The sequence below is a fragment of the Hemicordylus capensis genome, chromosome 4 (assembly GCF_027244095.1).
Source record: "Hemicordylus capensis ecotype Gifberg chromosome 4, rHemCap1.1.pri, whole genome shotgun sequence".
In the NCBI taxonomy this organism is placed as follows: domain Eukaryota; kingdom Metazoa; phylum Chordata; class Lepidosauria; order Squamata; family Cordylidae; genus Hemicordylus; species Hemicordylus capensis.
The window spans coordinates 412800-420862 of NC_069660.1; the positions used below are offsets into that span (position 1 = coordinate 412800).

General features: G+C 47.7%; 1 long non-coding RNA gene across 1 annotated transcript; it reads left to right on the forward strand.

The window, feature by feature from the left end:
- The first annotated feature begins 511 nt into the window (after positions 1-511).
- On the forward strand, positions 512-7772 carry LOC128322265 (uncharacterized). Its single transcript, XR_008305637.1, has 3 exons — positions 512-625; positions 5589-5655; positions 7434-7772. It is a non-coding gene; the product is annotated as an uncharacterized LOC128322265 (long non-coding RNA).
- Positions 7773-8063: the final 291 nt, after the last annotated feature.

Below are 8063 nucleotides of genomic sequence, written 5' to 3' on the forward strand. Positions count from 1 at the left end.
ATGGCGCTCCACCTCTCCCTGGAAAGCCCCTGCAGGCTGGATGAGGCCCATTTCAGCAAGCCCTCCTCTGCACCTTGCCCCCCCCCCCGCAGTGCCAGCAGCCTATTAGGGAGAGAAGCATGACAAGGACTCTCCGATCTCACCACAGCCTCTCTGGCCATTATTGTGCCTTCTCGGTTCCAGTTTGCCTTTGTTTATTTCATTCATTCATTCATTTAACATATTTCTATACCGTCCAAAACTTGCATCTCTGGGCGGTTTACAATTAAAATAATTTAAAACAGTGCATCAATTAAACAATTAAAATCATTAACATTAAAATAATTTTAAACCCAACATTAAAAATATTAAAACCATGAATCTAATTAAAAGCCTGGGTGAATAAACGTGTCTTCAGTGCCTTTTTAAAAGTTGCCAGAGATGGGGGGGGGCTCTTATTTCAACAGGGAGCGCATTCCAAAGTCCAGAGGCAGCAACGGAGAAGGCCCGTTCCCGAGTAGCCGCCAGACGAGTTGGCAGCAGCCACAGGCGAACCTCTCCAGATGATCTTAACAGGCAGTGGGGCTCATGGCGAAGAAGACGTTCTCTTAAATACCCAGGGCCTAAACGGTTTAGGGCATTATAGGTAATAACCAGCATCTTGTATTTTGCCCTGAAACATATTGGCAGCCAGTATAGCACTTTCAACACAGGAGTAATATGGTCTCTCCCAGAGACCAACCTGGCTGCCGCATTCTGGACAAACTGCAGTTTCTGGACTAAGTACAAAGGTAGCCCCACATAGAGCGTATTTCCAGCCTAGAGGTTACCAGGGTATGTACCACCATTTTGAGGTTGTTTATCTCAAGAAATGGATGCAGCTGGCATATCAGCCGGAGCTGATAAACAGCACCTCTGGCCACCACCTCAACTTGGGACACCAGGGAGAGGTGTGGATCCAGAAGCACCCCCAGACTGCGTACCTGTTCCTTCTGGGGAAGTGTTGGTTCTCCCCATCCAGAACCAACAGATCAAGAGTGTCTCCTGAGTTCTGACCCCACACAATAAGTACCTCTGTCTTATCTGGATACAGCCTCAGTTTGTTATCCCTCATCCAGCCCATTACTACACCCAGGCAGGCATTTAGGGAGGTTATGCCTTCTCCTGATAGACATGGAGAAATAGATTTGGGTGTCATCAGCATATTGATAACACCCTGCACCAAATCTCCCGATGATCTCTCCCAGCGGTTTCATGTAGATGTTAAGCAACATCGGAGACAATATGGAGCCCTGAGCGACACCATACAGAAGATCAGATTTGGAAGAACAACAGTCTCCAAGAGACACCATCTGGAATCTGCCCATGAGATAGGAGAGGAACCACTGCAAGCCAGTGCCTTCCACCCACAATTATCTCAGATGTTTCAGAAGGATACTATGGTTAATAGTATCGAAAGCCGCCAAGAGATCCAAAAGGACCAACAGAGTCACACTCCCTCTGTCAGTTCCCAATTGGAGACCATCCATCAGCCGACCAAGGCAGTCTCCACCCCATAGCCCACTCAAAAGCCAGTTTGAAATGGGTCTAGATAATCAGTTTCCTCCAAGACCACCTGGAGCTGGGAGGCCACCACCTTCTCAATCACCTTGCCCAGCCACAGAAGGTTGGAGACAGGCCTGTAATTATTTAACTCAGAGATCCAAGGCAGGCTTCTTCAGAAGCGGTCTAATGATTGCCTCCTTAAGACAAGCAGGCATCCTGCCCTCCCTCAGAAAAGCATTTATAATCTCTACCAGGCCCTATACAACAGCCTCCCTGCCAGACAGTATAAGCCATGTTGGGCAAGGATCAGGAGGGCAGGTGGTGGGCTGTACCATTCCAAGCAACTTGTCCACATCCTCAGGAGTCACGAACTGAAACTGATCCAGGGTCATCACATAAGAGGAGCTGCTGGAGAACCTCAGCATCAGACTCTCTAACAATTGTGGAGTTTGAATCTAAGTCCGTCCAAATACGAGAGAGTTTGTCCAAAAAAACTCATTAAAAACGTCACAGTGAGTAATTGTTGGTTCCAAGCACTGATTCAAGGGGGAAGGGCTGCACATGAGCCCCTTCACAACCCTGAACACTGCCGCCCCAAAAACTTTGCTATGAAGTGGAGTGCCGGAGGGGGAAAAGTGGCGGGAGGGGTAAGTACTACCCCCCCGCCCTTAAAGCTAGACACACACACACACCCCGCCAGACCGGCCCCACTCTGAACCAGTTCGGAGGCCTCTAACATAGCCTCTGTACCGGTTCTGTGCACATCCCTAACAGCAGTCTATCCCTGCCCCCCCCCACCCCCCGGGCTCTGTTCCGTTGACACAGCAAGACCTTCCTGCAGGCTTCTGTCTCCTGGTGATGCTGTTGCCCTGGCTGGACATGCCCAGCAGCAGTGGCCGCCTCCTCTCCCTCTTGGCTAGGCTGCCCATCCTTGTGGCTGGGGGCACTGGGCGGAGGGGTGAGGTGCAGCGTGGCTCTTCTTGCTCCCCTCAGGGTGCCTCTCCCTGCCCAGAGCCGGATGATGCTTCCAGGGTCGAGCCAGAACCTCGCTGATTGGGCAGGGGGGCTTCGAGAGAGTCCCTTCCACTGTAGCACCTGCCAGGGAGAAGTGCCAGGCCCCAAAGACATGGAAGGCCAGTTTCTGCACCTGTTGGCTGGCTGTGCAGCTGCGCCGGGCGATGCCAAGTTTGCACCCAAAGCTGAAGGGCCCCAGCCAGCCACTCTTGTAACCCATCACTGATTGATTGATTGATTGATTGATTGATTGATTAAGTGCCATCCAGTCGGTTTCGACTCCTAGCGGCCACATAGATAGATTATCTCCAGGATGATCTGCCTTCAACTTGGCCTTGAAGGTCTCTCAGTGGTGCTGGGGCGTAGCTAGGTAGATGCGGCCCGTGTTCACCCCTTTCCTTGTTGTCCAGGGAAAAATAGGGAAGGGTGGAGCTGGGGGCCTCTCAGGAGCTGGGGGGCCTGGGTTCTTTGAACCCATCTGCTCAATTATAGCTTCACCCCTGCAGAGGTGCCTTCATTGCTGTCATAATCCAGGCCATCCAGCTTGCTGCTGGCCGTCCTCTGCCACAAGATGTGGTGACAGCCAACAACCTGGATGGCTTTAAGAAGGGTTTGGATAACTTCATGCAGGAGAGGTCTCTCAACGGCTACTAGTCTGGTGGCTGTGGGCCACCTCCAGCCTCAAAGGCAGGATGCCTCTGAGTACCAGTTGCGGGGGAGTGACTGCAGTAGAGAGGGCATGCCCCCAACTCCTGCCTGTGGCTTCCAGCGGCATCTGGTGGGCCACTGTGTGAAACAGGATGCTGGACTAGATAGGCTTTGGGCCTGATCCAGCAGGGCTGTTCTTATGTTCTACGATCCATTGGTTTGTTTTCCTGGCTGTCCATGGTATCCTCAAAAGTCTTCTCCAGCACCAAAGTTCAAAAGTGTCAATACTTTTTCTATCTTGCATCTTCAAAGTCCAGCTTTGGCATCCATAGAGTGTCACAGGGAAAACCATTGTCCAAACGATTCTAATCTTTGTAGGTATAGACATGTCATGACATCTAAATATCCTTTCCAAGGCCTTCATTGCAACCCTACCAAGTGCTAGTCTGCGGCATATTTATTGACTGCTGGATCCTTGACTGTTGATGGTCAATCCTAAAAGGCAGAAGCTATCCACAACTTCAATATCTTCATTATCAATTCTGAGGATGGTTGCTGTACCCATTGTCATTAGTTTAGTCTTCTTGACATTTAGTCGTAGTCCCATTTTTTCACTGGGCTCCTTGACTTTCATTACTAGAGCTTGCAGATCATCCACATTCTCAGTTTATCAGAGTGGTGTCATCATAGTGCAGGTTATTGATGTTTCTTCCTCCAACTTTAAGACCTCACTCATCTTCTTCCAATCCAGCTTCTCTCAGTATATGTTCAGCATATAAGTTGAATAAATAAGGAGAAAGTAGAGAGCCTTGTCTTATTCCTTTGCCGATCTGGAACCAGTCTGTTTCACCATCTTCCGTCTGGACTGTGGCTTCCTGCCCTGTGTATAGGTTTTTAATGAGAACAATGAGATCTTCTGGGACGCCCATTTTCCTAAAGATATCCCACAACTTGACATGGTTGATGCAATCAAAGGCTTTTCTGTAGTCAATAAAGCACATATTGACTTCTTTCTGGTATTCTTTGGCTTTCTCAATTATCCAGTGTACATCAGCAATGATGTCTCTTGTTCCTCGGCCTTTTCTGAAACCAGTTTGAACATCCGGCATTTCCCTTTCCACGTAGGGCTCTAATTTGTGTTGTATGATCCTGAGCATTATTTTGCTAGCATGTGAGATTAAGGATATTGTGTGATGGTTTGCGCAATCTGTTAAGACTCCTTTCTTTGATATGGGTATGTAGACTGACCTCTTCCAATCTGTTGGCCACTGTGGTGTTCTCCAAATTTGCTGGCATAGTTTGGTTAGAGCCTTGACTGATTCGTCTTCTGTTGCCTGCCATATTTCTGTAGCTATTCCATCAATTCCTGTAGCTTTTCTGACTTCGTAATGACCGGAGTGCTGCTCTAACTTCATCTTCCCGTACTAGAGGTTCTTGTAAGTAGGGAATATCTTCTAGAGTATTTTGGATGTTGACATCTCTGCTCTACCGATTATCAGTATACTCCTTCCATCTCTGTTTGATCTTCTCTGAATCAGTTACTGAGGCGCTTCACATGATTACTATGAAGCACCAGGAGAGTAAGTGCAGGGAGAGCTGGCTTAGCCCACTCTCCCCGCACATGAGCAGTCGCTCATTGCTGGGCAGCTGGATCAGCTGCCTAGATGAGTGGTTGCTCCAGTCGGGCACTCCTGGAGCTCCGGGCATCGGGGGGGGGGAAGGGGAGCACTGCTGTGCAGCGCCCTGGCCCCCTGAACCCCAGGAAGGCACCGCAAACTCACAGGAAAGGGGGACCCCCTTCCTGGGGTACCCCTCCTCTCCCCACCCACCCCGAGTGAGCCAGTCGTAGCTACAAGCAGCCACGGCTGACACACGATAAAAAACACAAGGTTAACGGAGCTCTTGCTCCATTAACCTCATGTAAGGGGAGGGGTTCTTAGGCAGGCTAGCCACCAGGGGACCACCGGCCTCACCCACAAGCCCAGTGGTTCCCACGATTGATCAAAACTGGGCTACCAGAGTAGCCCAGTTTTGATCAATTGTGTGAATAGCTTCCCTATCTGTCTTTTGGCATCCCTTAACATACCAGTTTGAGGTTGGAACCTCCCTCTGAGTTCAGAGATCTTTTGGAAAACTTGCTTTGTTTTTCAGTGTCTATTTCCATCCTCGAAGTCTTTACAGATGTCATTGTAGTACTGCTCCTTGTCTCTTCTAACAGCTTTCTGAAATTCCCTATTAAGTTCATTCCTGAGGTCTTTCTCTTTCTTGACTTTGGCTTCTCTCCTCTTCTTGGCAATTTCTACCATCTGTTCTGACATCCATTTTGCTTTCTTCTGTTTCTTGGTCTTTGGAAGTCTCTTTTCACACCCGTCCTTAACAACTTCTTTGATTTCATTCCACAGTTCCTCTGGTTCCCTATCAATGAGGTTCAGCACTTCAAAGCGGTTCCTGATGTTCTCCTTTAAAATGGTGGGTACATTCTCAAGATCGTATTGTGGAAACTAGATAGATTTGTTTTTCCACTTTAGCTTGACTTGGAACTTGCACATGAGCAGTTTGTGTGATCTGTTCTACAATCGGCCCCCAGCCATGCTTTGGCTATTATAACTGAGATCTTCCACCTCCTTGCACCAATAATGTAATCAATATGATTTCTTTGTACTCCTTCTGGTGATGTCCAGTCAGGGGCGTAAGTACCACTGGGCAAGGGGAGACAAATGTCTCTAGGCTCACAGGGCCTGGAGGGCCCCCCGAGGCCCCTTAGCCAGCCCCCCTTGCCTTGCCTGCTGGCCCCCTCTCTTCCTAGCCCTGCTGCTCTGGCCATGGGAGTGAAGGTGCCTGCCAGCGGCTGCAACCCTTTCTGTCTCCGCCTCTCAGCTGTTTGGTGGGTGAGTGGGGCTTCCAGAGAGGCCTCCCTGAAGCCTGAACTTGAGTGCCGGAAGGCAGGCAGGCAGGCAGGCAGGCAGGCAGGCAGGCAGCAAGGGAGGGAGGGAGGGAGGGGGCAGGGTGGCCAGTGCTGGCTGCTCTTGCCCACCACAGCTCTGCCCAGCGTTTGACTCCTCAGGCTTAGTAATGGAGGGGGGGGGGATGTGCTTTCCTTTTTGTGGTTATTCCCCACCCCCTGGATATTTAGGGATTGCTTGCCATAGAGCTTTAATATAAGGTGTGGGGGGGGTGGGGGGCAGATTGAAATGACTCTGAATATTTAATTCAGAGATTGAGGAATTTGCTGGTTTAAAATATTTTTTAAGTTAAAAAAAACTATTTTTAAAAAAGTAGTTCCACCCCAATATGGAAGAATCTGCCCTTTGCCTTCATAAAAATCAACCCCGTTTCAGCCCCAGCCTTTAGATCACCTGGAATGAGTGGGCATAGGGCTTTGGTTTTGAGCAGAGAGATGTGGGAGGAATATGTATATTTAAATTGTTGTTAAATATTTAATTTTTAAAAACCATCAAAAAAGTCCTATAAGTGGCTTGTTTCGTGGCAAAAAATTACAAAGTCCTTTAGGTTTCAGTGAAATGTACTTCCAGCTAAATGTGGTTAGATTTGCTGCCTGAGGCTGCAGTTCTCTACACACTTACCTGGAAGCAAACTGTACTGAATTTGTTAGGATTTCTGAGAAAACATACATAGGATTGCATTGCATGGTTGAAAGTCTCCTTTGTTCATCAGCAGTGAGGGGCCCATTTTAAAATCTCAGCTCCAGGCCCACTCTTGCCTGGAGATGAGAACCTTGCTACGCCCCCTGTGTCCTGGTGTCCAGGCGCCACTTTCGTTGTTTGAAGAATGTGTTAGCAATGAAGAGATCACTGGCTTGGCAGAAACTAATAAGGTCATTGAGTACGACATTGAGGTCGTCCAGAGAGGTCCGTCTCCAGTTGCTGCCAGCTCGGCTGGTGGCCACACGGGGACAGGCTTTCTCGGTTGCTGCTCTGAGACTATGGAATGCGCTCCCTGCTGAGATACGATCCTCCCCGTCTCTGACAATTTTTAGAAAGCATTTGAAAACCCACCTCTTCACTCAAGCTTCTTCTGTTCTTTAAATTTTAAGGTTTGAATTCATGGTTGATTTTTAAATTGTTAAATTGTTTTAAGTTTTTGTATATATATATAACTTGTTTTATATTATTGTTAACCGCCCAGAGACAAAAGTTTGGGGTGGTGTACAAATGTAATAAATAAATAAAATAAAATAAATAAAATAAAATAATAAGTTGTTCTCCTGTTTCATTTCTGTTTCCTAGGCCATACAGTCTGATTGTTTTCCTCTTTACCATTTCCAGCATTGGCATTCCAACCTCCAACCACCACCAGCACATCCTGCTTGCATGTTCTGTCAATTGCAGACTGGACTTGAGCATAAAACTCATCAATTTCCTCTTCTTCTGCATCAGTTGTTGGGGCATAGACTTGGAAAACAGTCATGTTAAAAGGTGTCCATGAAATCTAATTGATATTAGTCGGTCACTGACCGCATTGTACCCAATTACTGTCATTGCTATATCCTTCCTGACTATGAGAGCAACACTGTTCCTTTGTTTTTCGTGACCTGAGTACTAAACGGTATGATTTTCTGACTGAAAGTGTCCCATTCCAGTCCATTTTAATTCACTGATGCCCAAGATTTCAATCTGTAGTTGATTCATTTCATCTTTTACTATGTCGAGTTTACCCTACTCCTGCTTCTTATGTTCCCATTGTAATTCTGTCTTTGCAGCTTTGGGTTTTCTTTCCCCACATGGAAACATCCAAAAGGCTATAGTCTTTAATGGTGTCATAAACACCATCGGTACCCTGAGAGATCCTCAGCTCTTCCTTAGTGGCATGTTGAGTACCATCCGACCTGAGGGGCCCATCATCAGGCACTATGTCGA